The 16570-nt window shown below is 45.5% G+C and overlaps 1 long non-coding RNA gene across 1 annotated transcript; it reads left to right on the plus strand.

The window, feature by feature from the left end:
- Nucleotides 1–6716: 6716 nt before the first annotated feature.
- Nucleotides 6717–14923, plus strand: LOC119845184. Its single transcript, XR_005289535.2, has 4 exons — nt 6717–7218; nt 13669–13784; nt 14138–14282; nt 14699–14923. It is a non-coding gene; the product is annotated as an uncharacterized LOC119845184 (long non-coding RNA).
- The last annotated feature ends 1647 nt before the right edge of the window (nt 14924–16570 follow it).

The following is a 16570-nucleotide window of genomic DNA, read 5'->3' on the forward strand; positions in this document are numbered from 1 at the left end:
CCACTGAAGTCAATGAGTGTTTCACCTGAGTGAGAGCTGCATTGTCAGGCCCTTGTTCCCCTGGCGTGCAGCAGTAGCACTAGAATTCCCCATTTATCTCATTCCCACTTTAATCACCAGTTAGAGCAGAGGCAGAACCCTGCCCCAGGCCAGCAGGATTCTTATGTTGGGTCGCGTTCAGGCAAAACACCCTTAACTTTCCCTGGAAGGTTTGCCGGCTTCAGGATGACACACGCAAGCACTTAGCAGGCTTTTTGTGCTTCTGTAATTCCAAACAGCTTAAGTTGTAGTAATAAAATGTTGAAGGCAATTGGCCCACAATATGGACGAGGCCCCTTTAGCCCTTTTAAAAGAAATGAATAAAATGTAAATGGCAGAATAATTTTATCATTTGAAAATTGGTTATGGTGCACCTGAAATAACTTTTTATGGTGGTTATTAATCCAGTAACCATGTGAGCCTGAGACAGGCCCGATTCATAAGTCCTGATCCAAACACCTTCAAACCTCCAGGGGCAAAAGATTTGAGATCTGAAGCCAAATTTCATAGCTGGCTGATACATCTCTAATGGCCAGACCAAAACTTCTGACCTGAACACCTTTCACCTTTGAGGGAATATTTGAAATCTACTTCAGAATTGTGCAGCTTGGACTCCATTTAAAGCTGTTTTGGGCAGGGACTGTGGGCCTGATCTCTAAGGCCTTGTCCCTTTGCGTAGTAATTTATAGCTGTACAAAATAAGTGTCCAGTGCCACCCTTCTGATTTGGCAGATGCCACACTTCTGCATAACTGTAAACACCTACACAAAGGGCCATGCCATGGGGAATCAGGCCCTGTGTTTGCTTATGTATCTAGATAATGCCTAGCCCATGTGGGCACTATTAGAATTGAATGAGTGAAAAAAATCTCTTGGGTTAGGACAATAGAGAAGCCATGAGGACTGGATATACATACTGATACCATTTATTAAAAGGTATGTAGTGTTTACTTAGTACATATTGCAAAATATTATCTCAGTATATTTGCAAATCTCTTTGCAGTATCCTGGTAACTACCAATCCTTCTGTTCTGCATACTGTTCTCTGAGAGACAGTTTACGCACACACGCATGCACATCCATACGTATGTATGTCTGAATGTGTTCCCCTTTTTTTTTTAATTCTAGTGTAAAACAAAAAGTTTAGGCCAAAAATTCACAAACATGGCCACTGCTTTTGGGTGCCTTAATTTTTGGGAACCCACCTTCACACATGAAGGGACTTTCATTGGTGCTGAGCATCACAGCGCCAAGAGAAGTCAACAGGAACCTGTGGGTGCTCTGCATCTCTGAAAATCAGGTACCAGGTATCTTAGTTGGGTTCCCAAAATAAGTGGCTACATTTGAAAATTGGTTGCATTCTGAAGGGACACTATTTTAAAGTAGCATAAAAGGGTCTGACTTTAAACATTCAAATCCAGGATATGTATTTAGAGCTAAGTTTCTATATTCAGGGCTTAATTGGCCCCCCAGTTCCTATGTATTGCATAACACACAAGGCCAAATGCGTCCCTGTTGTTAAGCGGGTGTAAATTCCATTCATATTAATATCCACTTATGGCCACTGTTCAGCTCTGGTATGATGTACAACCTTGTGCATTTTTCTCAACCCCGCTAAAACAAAGTGCAAAGGGGTTGTGATGATTGTGGAAAAAATTAAGCCTCCCTGTTTTCTGGAGGGATGTCAGACTGTCCTTACCCTGTTTTTTTTTTCCCCCCAGAGGTTGCCACATTGTTTTCCCTGCAGAACAAACTTGTGGGGAAAATTCCCCCCCTCCTCCCCACCATCAATATATGACTTGATGACATGGGGTGAAATGCTATCTCTTTATGATAAGTTGTGATGGCATTGCAATGAAACATCCTTGCTTGAGATACAATGAGGCTTCTCTGTCACAAGATGATTTCCAGGAAGGTAAATTTTGAAAGTGGGGCCATCTTGGTAAACGAGTGAGATTTTTTTTTAAATGCCTCGTTGAAACATGAAAAGCCCTTTGTCATATAAAGGAGATATTTTATAAAATGCCTGAAAATAAATCCAAAGCAAGGGTGTCTCCCTTGAGATCTGACAGGCCCAGCAATGTGGTAGATCAAAGCAGAGTTGTAGTCTTAACTCTGAATTCTCTGGGTTTTGTGGGATTCAATGAGGCACCCTCACAGATGCTAAGGGAAAAACAGAAAGAGAGAAGAAAAAAATTCCCACTCACCTTACTTCATCCCTTCAACTCAAGGCCAGAAGATGGGGTGGGGTAGTAAGGGGAGAGGTGTTTGTACCAAATTCATCCCTGATATAATTCCACTGATTTCAGTGGAGATGCACCAAGTGTGAATATTGCCCATAACGCTAAATAGAATCAGATCTATTATTATTTGTTTGTCTGTTTGTATTATTGTAGTGCCTAGAAGCCCTGATCATGGACCAGGATCCCATTGTGCTGGGTGCCAGTGTAAACACAAAATGATCATGTGATGTCCTGAGGGTGCTAGGCTTGTGTCATTGCATGCAGCTGATGTTGTAGAGCCACTTGGGTGGACCTGTGAAACCTACTGCTCATAGACCCATAGACTTTAAAGCCAGAAGCCATGATCATCTAGTCTAGATCATTTCAGGCCTCAGATCTTCTAGTCATGGTGACAGAACCTCACCCACCCTCTCCTGTAATTGAATGGTGAAAGAGTGTTTTGTTGTTGTTTTTGGAGGGGGAAAATATGTGGGATAGTCTTGAATTTAACTTGGAACTGTGAATTTAGGGCCAAATCTGTGAGGCCTTCACAGAGCTGCAGTGGAACCCACTGGCAGACATGGACTGAGTGATGGGGACTTGTCTGCTTGTGATGTTGGGACTTCATTCTGCAGTTATTTGGCACCCTTTTGCAATTCCATTTGCTGCTGGAGGGTATTATACTCTCCTGCTCTGGGAGGAGGATGGCACTGCATGGCTTTTTGAGTTTATTCTCCTGTGGGCTGTAATATTTTGGTCTAATTCCAGTTGTTGGGTTTAGTGTGTGTGATGGCATGTTGGCATGCAGGAAGTCAGACGAGGTGATCTGGTGAACCTTTCTGGCCTTCAACTCTCTGACTGTGATTTAGGAGGTTGTTCCTGTGTCTGATTCCTATCCCTATACCATCACATTCCCTGGACTAGGTGTGTTGATTGCTCTGTGAGTGACCACACACAGTGTTGCCAACTCTGATTTTCCCATGAGTCTCATGACAATTATTGTTTTCCTTAAAGCCCCAGCTCCTGGAGTCAAGTGGGTATGTGATGATTTTGGATTCCATTCTTAGGGAAAAAGGAAGTTTACAGACCCTCCTGGCAGTGGAGTAAGTTTCAAAATGTAACCCAAGTACACCCTAAAGGTTCAAAGCAGAAGGCAAATAAAAAGAACAACAAATCTATTAGGTTTTTTATTACATAATATCATGATTTTAAAGCCAATATTATGATTTTTGGTGAGCCTGACTCATGATTTTTTAACATTTGGGGTTGGCAATACAGCCAGATATGTTAGTCACCTAGCTTTAACTTGACCAGTTAGAGGCACACTGTCTCATCTAGACTAGATTTTTTAAATGTGGTAGTTAACATGTGCTAACAACACACGCACACACACACTGTGTCTATGTGTGTAAGTATATTGGTACACTATGTGTTTTGTTGCTGCCATCTCTGGGTGGTTGCTCTATGTATGTTGTGGTAGGTATGTGCTTTTGGTGTATCTTGTTACTCTGTCTCTCTCTGTTGTTGTTCAGTGTATTTCTCCTTATATTGTTGCTCTCTTTCTATGTGCTGTTTCCCTGAGGAGTGTGTGGGTGGTAGCTTTGGGGGTATCTGTGTCATATTGAGTAGTGCGCGTTTGCCCGTTTGTGTGTTGCTCTATACATCTGTCTTGCTGTTGCTCTGCCTGTGTGCATGTTGCCCTGAGTGTGTGTCTGGGTTACTGTTGCTCTAGGTATGCAGTGTTACTCCTCTCCCTCCGTTGCTCTGTGTGTGTGGTTTCATTGTTTGTGTATTCTTCTCTCTCTTTGTTGTTGCTGTTTACCTGTGTGTGTGGTTTGTTCCTGTGTGAGTTTGTGTGTCATAGTCCTCTGTAAGTGTGCGTTATGTGTGTTGTGTTGTTCTGTGAGTGGTGTTGCTCTGTCTATGTGTTGTTGGAGTGTTGTTGTGGGTCGAGTGGTATTGTTCTATGTGTGTGTTGGTGTGAGTTTGTGTTGTTGCCCTTTATATGCAGATGCTGTGCATGTGCAGTTGTATAGTCTTGTGTGTGGTGTTGTCCTATATGTTAGCTTTGTGCATGTGTATGTTGTTGCTCCATATGTTTTTGATATGTGTGTGGTGTTGCTCTGTAAGTTGTTTGGGTGCACTGTTGCTCTGGTATTATTGGGGTGTGTGTTACTGCTGCTGCTTTGTGTGTGTGCACACCCGGGAACGCTGTTGCAATGTGTGGGTGGTGGTGTTACTCTATGTGTGCGCGTATGTGGTGTTGCTGTGTTTGTGCATGTGTGCATGCTGTTGCTTTGTGTGTGTTCATGTGCATATGTGTTGTAGTGCTGTTGCTCTGCCTGTGTGGTTGTTTTGTGCTCTGCTCTCTTTGTGGTTGTTGCTCTGTGTGTGGTGGTTTTCTCTGGCTTTGTGTGTGGTGGTGGTGTTGCTCTTTCTGGCTCTGTGTGTATGGTTGTTTGTTTCACTGGGAATGGTTGTTGGCCTGGGTGTATTGTTTTTGCTCTCTTTGGCTCTAGGTGTGGTATTTTTGCTGGGTGTGTGGTGGTGTTGCTGGGTTGGTTGTTGCTCTTTCTGGCTATGGTGGTGTTGCTGTGTGTGTGATTGTTGCTCTCTCAGGCTCTGGTGTGGTTGTTGTTCTAGGTGTGGTGGTATTGCTGTGTGTGTGGTTATTGCTCTCTCTGGCTTGCTGTGTGTGGTGTGGTTGTTGGTCTCCGTGTGGTGGTTGCTCTCCCTGCCTCTGTGTGCAATTGTTGCTGTTTGTGATGTTGTGGTGCAGTTGTTGCCATGTGTGTGGTGCAGTTGTGGTTGCTCTGTGTGCAGTTGTTGCTCTGTGTGTGGAGCTGTTATGGTGGTGGTGTTGCTATGTATGTGGTTGTTGCTCTCCCTGACTCTATCTATGGTTGTTGTCCCGGATGTGATTATTGCTGTGTGTATGGTGGTGGTGTTACTGTGTTTGCAATTGTTGCTGTTTGTGGTTGCTGAGTATTTTGCGGTTGTGTTGTTCTCTGTGTGGTTGTTGCTATGTGGGTGTGGTGGTAGCGTTGCTGTGTGTATAGTGTGATTACTGCTCTGTGTGTGGTGGTGTCATTGTGGTAGTGTTGCTGTGTGTATGGTATGGTTGTTATGTGTGTCGTAGTGTTGTGGGGGTTTTGTTGCTGTGTGTGGTGTGATTGTTGCTCTGTGTGGTGATGGTGCTGCTCTGTGTGAGGTTGTTGCTGTGTGTGGTGGTATTGTAGTGTGATTGTTAGTGTGTGTGTTTGTTGGTTGTGTTGTTGCTGTGCGTGGTGTTGCTTTGTGTGTAGTTGTTGGTGGTTGTGGCAGTGTTGCTGTGTGGGTGTGGTGGTGTTGCTATGTGTGTGGTGGTATTGTAGTGTGGCTGTTGCTGTGTCATGTGTGGTGGTTATTGCTCTGTGTGTGTGGTGGTGCTGTATTGTGTTGTGTTGTTGCTGTGTGTGATTGTTGGTGGTTGTGGTGGTGTTGCTGTGTGTGATTGTTGGTGGTATTGTAGTGTGGCTGTTGCTGTGTCATGTGTGGTGGTTATTGCTCTGTGTGTGTGTGTGTGGTGGTACTGTGTCATGTTGTGTTGTTGCTGTGTGTAGTGGTTGTTGCTGTGCTGTTGTGGTGGGTGGTGGTTGGTGGTGTGTGTGTGTGTGTGGTGGTATGGTAGTGTGGCTGTTGCTGTATCATGTGTGGCGGTTATTGCTGTGTGTGGTGCTGTGTCATGTGTTGTTGTGTGTGTGGTTGTTGGTGGTTGTGGTGGTGTTGCTGTGTGTGTGGTATTGTAGTGTGGCTGTTGCTGTGTCATGTGTGGCGGTTATTGCTGTCTGTGTGTGTGTGGTGGTGGTGCTATGTCATGTTGCTGTGTGTAGTGGTTGTGTTGGTGTTGTGTGTGTGTGTGTGTGTGTGTGTGTTGCTGTGTTGTGTTGTTGCTGTGTGTGTGGTTGTTGGTGGTTGTGGTGGTGTTGCTCTGTGTGTGTGTGTGTGTGTGTTGGGATTGTAGTGTGGCTGTTGCTGTGTCATGTATGGCGGTTATTGCTCTGTGTGTGTGTTGCTGTGTCGTGTTGTGTTGTTGCTGTGTGTGTGGTCGTTGGTGGTTGTGGTGTTGCTGTGTGTGTGTGTGTGGTGGTATGGTAGTGTGGCTGTTGCTGAGTCATGTGTTTGTGTTGCTGTGATGGTGGTCGTGGTGGTGTTGCAGTGTGTGTGTGTGGAGGGGTTGTTGTGTGTGTTGTGTTGTTGTTGCTCTCCCTGGCTACGCGCTGTTGCGCTTCTATGCCGCCTGCCTGCGTGGCCCGTTTCAGGCCCGGCCGCCGCCGCCCTCCCGCTGTCTGGCCCCGCCGAGCGCGTAGGCGGCTGCAGGGCGAGCCCGGCCCCGCTGGGCTGCAGCGCCCCGGGGGAGGCAGCGGCCGGGGCGGCCTCGCTAATTGAAACGTGTCGGCGGCTTAGCGCCGTCTCGGCTCCGCTTCCAGAGCGGCTCCGGCGGCGGCTGGATGCTGGGGTCGCACCCCGGGGCCCCCGGACCGGCCTAGCTCGTGCACCTGGTGCACGGGGCTCAGTCCCCAGCCGGACCGACCCAGGCAGCACCGAGCATAGCCCAGCAAGCCGAACGGGCGGATCCGGATCCTGTGCTCGGTGCTCGGTTCTGGCTGTGCCTGCTGCCGAACAGGACCGAGTATCGCTGGGTCCGGATTCTGCACGCGGTTATGACAGCAGCAAAGGGGTTCTCCATCCCTTGACCCGAACCGTCTTAGAGCTGGTTCTGCGTGGCGGATGGGGCTGCCTCCTGCCTCTCCAGGACCAGCTTTTTTGGAGGGTGTCTCCCCCACCCAGCCGAGCTGGGGGTCTGTGTCTAACTCAGAGGGGTTCATCGCACTGCACCCTGTTGCACCAACGGCCAGAAATACCTCTCAACTCCCAGAGATGCGGCTGGGGGTGGAGGAGATCAACCCCGGGCCATGGTATGTTGTTTTTCCCCACCCTCAAGCCTCCTAATCTGAGGGTGCAGGCCCAGCCCATGTTTGCTTCCCAAGCCCTGGTAAGGTGAGGGGGTGCAGCTGGGAAGAAGATTCTCTTAATGCTGGTTCACATTATTAGCGTTAATCTATGACTCAAACCACTCCCAGGTCCCTCAGGCATTAGGGAATAGACTTTCTCCCCACATGGGTTATAGAACTGTGCATGTAGATTATACTATTGTAGTTATTTATCCAATCTGTAATGCTAGGTAGCAATAAAATATAGTTTTGATCAGTTTATTTAACTAAAGCCCTCTCCCCTCAAAAAAAAAAAGGGGGGGGGAAACCCTATTTACTTATGGTTAGATCCACCAGCCTTCTTTGCCATGGGGGCAGGGGGAGGGTCATAGCACACACCTGAAGGTCTGTGTATAAGAAGGGATGCAGACTGAATGGCAGCACCTTTTATACCTAATGGTTACATGGTGGGGTTAGTTAAAAGCCTGGCTCTGCAAATTAAATATATATAATTCAGTAGCCCACAGACTTTAAAAAAAAAAAGTATATAATTCTTGGTGCTTGGAGCTGTGAGGATGTTAAAAGTGCTCTGGATCCTGAGCAGGGAAATCAGGAAGGTTTTTATTTCCTGCCCTGGCCTGATATGGTAAAAAGATTAGGGGAAGGTGGGTCAGCTCTGTGTTGGCTATCAGAAGGACAGGGTTATGGCTTTTGATTTAACCCTCTGAGTAGCATGCAGGAAGGCTTCTCCTTTTTACAGTCCGCTGCCAGACTAGTTTATTTATGCCTGCATCTGTAATTTTCACTCCATGCATCTGAATAAGTGGGTTTTTTACCCACAAAAGCTTATGCCCAAATAAATCTATTAGTCTTTAAGATGCCACCAGCCTCCTCATAGTTTTTGTGGATACAGGCTAACATGGCTACCCCTCTGATACTTGAGACTAGTTTAGAATTTCCTGGGCATCAGAAGAGCTGAGTGCTAGTTATTGTACTGGGGTTAGGGACCTGCTCTCAAGATGAAGCAGAGTGAGGCGGTGGCAGTGAAGCTATGGGGAAGACCCAGGTTTGGGGTTAATTTTTGGCTTCCTGATTTCTGGGCTGGTAAATGTGGGGTGTCATGTTCCAGCAAGGGTGAGAATGGGATGATGAGACTTTCAACATTGGCAAGCATTCAGATAGCTCCCACTGACCTCAGTGGAAACGGTGGGTGCTGAACACCTATGAAAATCAGGTCACTTTTTGAGGGCTTAATTTTGGATATGGGTGACTAAATTTAGGCACCCAAGCTTGAAAATTATGGCCTGAGTGACTTGCCCTCAAGGTCATGGTGAGTCAGTGGCAGACTTGGAATTGAACCTGGGAATCCTGACTCTCTAGTCCAGTGATTCTCAGCCTATTTATCATTGTGGGCCACATATGCAGCTCTCTGTGTGTTACATGGGCTACATCCACACAATATATATATTACCTGTATGGCCCCTGAGGATGTCTCATGACCTGCAGCTGTGCGCTGGTTGGGCAGCAAGCGGACCATGGGTTGAGAACCTCTGCCGCAGTTGCTAGTCTCAGGCAGGAGGAGAGGAATCATGGAGTTATAACTTCAGGAAAAAGCAGTGCCACAATGAAGATGATCCAACTCTGATATCTGGAAGGGAGAAACACAAATCTAGAACTGAAAAGGCAAGGACTACATTGAACCTGAAGTGCCTCATAAAGTGCAGTACAGCTTGTGTGTGCACAGTGATAGATTTTTCAAGAGATACATATAAAGCTCAAAATGTGGGGAAGAAGTGAGGGGAAAGGAGAGAAATTCAGTTCCCCTTGCAAAAATATTTAGCTAAAGTGAAGTATCTATATGTATAAGGGAAGAAGAAGTCAGTTATTTTATGCTTACTATTTGAACCCTGTACAGTCAGTGATGTGTACCACTCATTTAAAAACAGTCTGGCCATGTGGCTGTAAGGAGGCAGAATTGTCTGGTGTTCTAGGCTCATGCTGCTGAGTTGCTATCTGATTTTGCGCAAGTCACACAAATCACCCCATGCCTCAGTTTCCCTGTCTGTAAGATTAGGATGATAATTTGGTTCCTGTGATTATTGTTGCTCATGAGCAAGTAACTGTTTGTTTTTTTGAAAAGGAAGAAAGGACATGGTTATGGCCAAAGCAAATTCATTTGAAAATTCAAATGAATATTCAAAGAGAAATTGCCTTTGTGCAGGACCAGCACAATGTAGTGCTGGTCCGCAACAGGGGTTCATAGGCACTACTGTAATACAGTTCCTGAATAATGTTTGTTTATTTATTTTATTTATTTGCCCAGCTTTTTTGTGTGCCCAATACATGAGGGTATGATTGGGAAGCTGAGCAATGGGTGTTTGCTGTGTGTTTTGGGTGCCTCAGGTGTTGGTCAGATGACTTACAAAGACTTGTCACTAGGGGTGGAATGGGATCTGCTGCACATTGATTATAGGGAAGGGGAAGAGAAGGATATTCCCAGTGCTACCAGTCGGCAGAATGTGGCTGGAGAGGCCCTGTCAGTGATGCTGTAATTTTAGCTACTATAAGATGTTAAAATGGGAGAAACACTGTTTTTTCTAAGAGTCTCAGCCATGCTCTTTGTTTAATTTATCTTCCTGTCTGGTGCTGCCCTGGTAGCAGCCCACCTTGTAGGGACCATTCCTCTGTTGCTATTCAGATTGGTCTGGTAAGGTTTGAGCAAAGGGTGCTGGACAGATTTCCAGGGGTTGTTTGAAAATGGTATGCAACCAGACCACCCAGCCAGAGGATTCTCAGCATGGTTTGAACCTGTCCCTCTCAGCATGCTGGAGTCCAATTCCATCTCCATGTCAGTTGCTGGACTTGCCCAATAGACTGCTGAAGCAACTGTCTGCTGTCATTAAGCCCACAAAAATTTCAAAGACCATGTCCCACTGCAGCCACCCTCTGACTCCCTGTCTCTGCTTCACCAGTGATTTTAAACGTGCCTGGTCAATTCTCAAAATGGAGAGAGGTGTTCCCCAGGGGTCTGTACTGGGACCAGTCCTATTCAACATATTCATAAATGATCTGGAAAAAGGGCTAAACAGGGAGGTGGCAACATTTGCAGATACAAAACTACTCAAGATAGTTAAGTCCCAAGCAGACTGTGAAGAGTTACAAAAGGATCTCACAAAACTGGGTGACAGGCAACAAAATGTCATATGAAATTCAATGTTGATAAATGCAAAGTAATGCACATTGGAAAACATAATCCCAACTACACATATAAAATGATGGTGTCTAAATGAGCTGTTACCCCTCAAGATCTTGGAGTCATTGTAGATAGTTCTCTGAAAACATCCACTCAATGTGCAGCGGCCGTCAAAAAAGTGTACAGAATGTTGGGAATCATTAGGAAAGGGATTGATAATAAGACAGAAAAATATCGTATTGCCTCTATATGAATCCATGGTACTCCCACATCTTGAAAACTGCTTGCAGATCTGGTTACCCCATCTCAGAAAAGATGCATTGGAATTGGAAAAGATAGAGAAAAGGGCAACAAAAATGATGAGGGGTATGGAACAGCTTCCGTATGAGGAGAGATTAATAAGACTGGGACTTTTCAGCGTGGAAAAGAGATGACTAAGGAGGGATATGACTGAGGTCTATAAAATCATGACTGGTGTGGAGAAAGTAGATAAGGCAGTGTTGTTTACTCCTTCTCGTAACACAAGAAGTAAGGGTCACCAAATGAAATTAATAGGCAGCAGGTTTAAACGGAACAAAAGGAAGTATTTCTTCACACAACACACCGTCAACCTGTGGAACTCTTTGCCAGAGATGTGAAGGCTAAGACTATAACAAGGTTCAAAAAAGAACTAGATAAATTCATGGAGGATAGGTCCATCAATGGCTATTAGCCAGGATGGTCAGGGATGCAAAACCATGCTCTGAAGCATCCCTAGCCTCTGTTGGCCAGAAGCTGGAAATAGGCAACAGCTACAGTAATTACTTGATCATTCCCTGGTCTGTTCATTCCCTCTGAAGCACCTGGTATTGGCCACTGTCAGAGACAGGATACTGGGCTAGATGGACCATTGGTCTGACCCAGTATAACGATTCTTATGTTCATGGAGTTCACTGGCCCCTTCTTTCACAGTGAGAAGTGGTATTCAGCCAACCAGCACAGGGATGTGAATAGAGGGTGGGAAAATGTCACCAGGTGTGGCTCTTTGGAGAGGCGGCACAGAGGCAGTATTTTGATGAGCTTTGCTGGCTTGCTGCCATCTTATTTTATAGAAAGCATGGCCTTGGCAGGTGTTGGTGACAGGAAAACAAATTCCGAATGGATATGTGACAAAGAGACTCCTCTTGGGTAAATGGAAAAAAGGAGTGATGCATTTCTTGAAACTGATCAAAGGTAGGGTAGCTTGTGCTCCTAAGAGCACTTGGGAACTGTCTTCTATAGCTCCAAAGGTCAAAAACAGCCTGGAGGACCTTGCAAAGTATCAAGGAGAATTCCACAAAGTGCCCCCCAGTACTTTTCTCCTTTCTCGTCTCTTTGTTAATAGGGATGGGCCTGGACAAAAACCCCAGAGCTTTGGGCAGGTTTCAGGCTGGATCCTGACTGTACAGTTGGCCCCTGGGCTCTGTAATGGGACAAACAGAAACCCCAGATCCAAAAAGTGCACGCAGTGTATCTGAGTTTGAGCCTGGTGCTCTATCACACCCTTCTTTCTGGATTTCTCTGCATCCATGGAGCCTTCTACTGCACCCACTTTCTGATACCCACGTCCAGTCAAAGACATCATCCTTGACACCACTAGGAATTGGATGGAATTTGTAGTGTAGTCTGCAGTCCTATGTATAACTGTATTGTGCAAGCTGGGATATAGGGAGGTGCCTGAGTAGTGACATCAGTCAGCACAGGCTATGTCAGTCCAGAGCAAGAGAGCCAGAGAGGAGCACAGGGTTTGTTTGCATCCAGCAGGCATGAGAAGCTATATGTTACAAATTAGGTCTTTCTCTGCCAGTAGGGGTGCTACAGGGTTGCCTTGGTCTCCTCCAGCGTTGCTCCTTGACTGTCGGGGGTGGAGGTGTGGGGGGTCGCTATTTCAAGCTATGCTGCATTCCTTGACCTGGAAGAGTGTTTGTGGGTCCTTTTCAGCATACCAGCTCCTGGCTTTCTTTGAAAATGTTTTTCAGAAGCGTCTGAACAGCGCAAACGCATGCAACTACATTGTTTGCCTTCTCTTTTTTTTATTTTTTTAAAGTGTGCTTATTATAGCTGCAAGATTATTTCTGCTATAGTTAATCCTACATCAAATTTCCAAAATAAACTTCCTATTTTCATGGGTTTAGCTCAGCGGGGAGTTTTAAAACATAATTTCTCAGTGATGTAGCGGTGGGTGGGCTGGGGTTTTGTGTGTGTGTAATAAATACTTCAGTTCAATAGCAATCTAAGGGATGTTCCTAGCATGTTGATTTCCTAAACTACAACAGGGTGTCGCTCTAAACTTGATGAGGATAGCGTGTTTCTCTCCAGCTCTGTTATATACTGATGGCAAGAGAGATTGTTTTTAAATACTCTGGAGGAGAAAGACTGCTCCTGTTCCAGCAGAACTTAGCAATTTAACAGAGCCCTGGTGCCGCCACAACATGATAACTCCTTCGAAAAATATGAGAACGGTTTAGAGCGGACATTTGGAGCACACCACCTACCATGGACATGGTAGATGCTACCCTGTGGACATTAACATCACTTTGAAATGATCAGTGACTCGCCAATGCAGCATAATCACCAGAGACATGCCAAGCACTGTGTCATCAATCACTCTTGAAGTGACACTATGCCCTTATGTGTGTGCTGCTCCTGCTCAAGCCCATTGTTATAAATCCTCCTAGAATAGAGGAACATGTGTTGCTTGTAACATATATATGTACACAGGGGTGCCCTAAGCATGTCACATCATTCTGTTATTGATAGATACCATCAGCCCTACATAGGGATGCTTACACTTAGCCATAATGGGAAGGGAATCGCATTCTGTAGACTGTAAAGTTGAGTAAAACTCTCTGTGATATCTAGTATACAGCTCCACCGAAGTCTGGTGCACATGTGCCCTTTGTAATACACATCTGGCTAGAACACTGCCATTCCTCCTCTCCTGCTAACAGCTCTGGGCAGCAGGTATTTGGCATTCCAAGTATGTGGCCTGGAAAACATCTGTGAGAGAAGATACAGGGCTTCCACTGTGGCCACAGGAGTGATTGGAGTCACCTGTGGAGTATAAGGAAAGGGTACAGGAAGGGGATTCATAAATCTGAAAGTCAGGTCAGCACCCTGTAGTTTGTTACAGTGAGTGTTCTATACGGAAGACTGGTTCTGAACCTCTGGGTGGTAACCCCAAGTCCTGATCCCCCTTTCCTGTCTCCATTCTTCTGCCAAAGTACAGGATTGGATCAGACTTTTGCAAGTGGGTACGCTGAGATGGCTGAGGCGACCCCATCACGTACTGCCCCATTTCTGGCAATACCTTCTGCAGGAATCAGTACTTCCTTTGAAGGTGAGCAGGCAATGGTGTAAAGAATTTCTGGGATACCACCAAAGGGGATGTATCGATAGGAGCTGGCTGTTGGGCCACAGTATGAAGAAGGTTGAGAATTTTTGGTATGGAATATGCGTGAGCTGTAGCATATGCCAAAGCAGTGGCTACCTCCAAAGAACACCGGCTCCGTGCCAGGTGTAGCAGAAATGAGGACGCTCCTGCACACAGAACCCTTCTCAATGTGGTATCTTGAAATGAATTATCATACTTAGCACATTCCATCCATAGATCTCAAAATACTTTAGGTGTGTAAGTATCCCATTTGACAGATGGAGAAACTGAGGTCTCCTGATCCTGTTCTTTTTCCTTAGCCACGGTACCTCCCCTTCTGGACATTAGGAAGAAATGTGCCACTTTTTCTTCAGCTGTTGACATCAAACCTCTTTGCCTTTGATTGGGGACATAACACCTTGTGTAGGACCCATGATATTGCTGAATGACATGAATGCACAGAAGGTTTGTGTTTTGATATTTGCCTCCTGCTCTTCAATGGAGGTGCATAAATACTCTTCCCCCCTGCTCCCCGCCCCACAGCATGTGCATGCACACACCACAGCCAGTAGGATTGTTCATTGAGAGACACACACATGCAACCGTCTCGCTCATATTCCAGATGGATATCTGACAGAAGCTGGCAGCATGGTGGAAGCTTGTCATTTCATAGCTCCGAGTGTTGTCAACGAATGCTGCTTTCATTAGAAATGTCTCTGGCGGATGGCAGAGTAACCTGCTTATCTCCACAGGCAGTTACATATACACAAACACAATACGGTGCACACACCTGCCAGTACTGAGGTAGGGAGGGGGGTGTTACAGAGTGGGTTTGTATAATTAAAGACAGAATAACTGCCTTCGTTGCTTCTCTCCTACAGCATAAAATAAGACCGAGACTCAGGGGTTGGCTTCTGGCGATCTAGCCATGGCAGCATGAAAAATGAAGAGGAAAGCGATAAGAAACTAATAATTTATGTTCCAAGCACAGACTCACACCAGTGTGGAGGGAAATTTGTGCCAATAACTCCTACTAACTCAGAAAGGCATGCAATCTTTTATTGCACAAATTATTAACGACCAGAAAATAAATGACTCTGTAATCAGATTGGTGCTGCCGGCACTTTTAGTTTCTTCTTTTATTTGTATAAATTCTTAAGCCAGTCCACCCATGAAGCTTAGGCAAGGGGAACTTTTGTTGGCAGGCTGCCCTGCCTGACGACAAAACAGATTAAACAAAGACAAAGCAGGAACATCCTGGTATCTCCTCTCCTATCAGAGTTTGGGTTTGTTCAACAAACATGTACTGGCCCCTTGAGCGTTGCATGGGGCAGCTACACAGGGAACCCGGATTTGGAAGCTTTTTTTATTTTGCCTGAAGCAAAATAGCAGGACTGTCTCCTTTAGTTATATAAAAAGAAAAGGAGTACTTGTGGCACCTTAGAGACTAACAAATTTATTAGAGCATAAGCTTTCGTGAGCTACAGCTCACTTCATCGGATGCATCGGAGCTGTAGCTCACGAAAGCTTATGCTCTAATAAATTTGTTAGTCTCTAAGGTGCCACAAGTACTCCTTTTCTTTTTGCGAATACAGACTAACACGGCTGCTACTCTGAAACCTTTAGTTATATAAGCTCAGAGAAGGCCACGGCCTTCCGCCATCTTGTTACTGCCCCTATCCATTTTCAGACTCCTTCACTCAGCTCCTCTAGTGTTCTCAGGTACGTTTTGCATTCCCCACCCTCCTGCTCTATTCATTTAGCATTGCCAGCTGATTGTCAGAAGTGCTGAGAACCTCCAATGCCTACTGAAGTCAGCTGGAGTTGTGAGTTCTTGTCATCTCTTAAAATCATGCCAAGGTGACTTTGGGGCTCTCACTTCTGGGCTGGAAGATCTTAGATTCACCAGGGAAATGAAGTGTTTGGTTCAGTTAAGCAGTACCCAAGTGGAAGTGAGTCCTGGTTCTTTTTCCCAATCAGTGGATGATCAAGTCCCATACACTTTTCCTGAATTAAACATTCCTGAACATTTTCATAATTACAAGGGAGAGAGTGAAGAGGAACAAAACAGGTTCAAAGGAAAAAGGTGAAATGACTTTTCGGAGGGTTTGTTCACAGTGCTGTGCCCATCTCTGTTGTCTAGAAAGGAGGAAGTGCTTGGTTCTGAAACTGAATTAGCTTTAGGAATTTGGGATTGATGCCAGAGCTGGGAACAGAGTCAGGTTTGACAGTGCCAAAAATCTAGTGAGCTGTTCTGGTGAGATCTCAGCTCCAGAATGCAGAAATCTGGTGAGATCAGCTGATGGCGTGATAGTTCCACCTCTTGAATTGTCACCAATCTCATTAAACCAGCAGTGCTCATGACATTTCCACCATCTTGGGTTGCATCAGATGTGGATTTGGAAAACAAGCCTCTCCTGGCATTTCTTTACCCTACGCTGGAGATGGGGACCTGGAAAATAGTGGTCTTTGTAGCTTTCTAGAGACAGCCAGCATTCACTGTTAATGGGCCCCTATGTATTCTTTATTAACCACTCAGATACCACAGAGATGCTCAGCAAGCAGCAGTGAGTGGCGAGATATAAATACCAAGATTAGTTTAGATAGACCCATTCAAGCTATTTATTATTTTAATTATAGCAGCACCTAGAGGCCCTGACTGAGATCATTCCCCCATTGTACTAGGTGCTATGGAAACATCTCATAAAGAACTGAAATTGTGGAGCCAAGCTGCTTTGAGCCCCAGGAGAACA

Source organism: Dermochelys coriacea, chromosome 18 (genome assembly GCF_009764565.3).
Source record: "Dermochelys coriacea isolate rDerCor1 chromosome 18, rDerCor1.pri.v4, whole genome shotgun sequence".
NCBI lineage: Eukaryota > Metazoa > Chordata > Testudines > Dermochelyidae > Dermochelys > Dermochelys coriacea.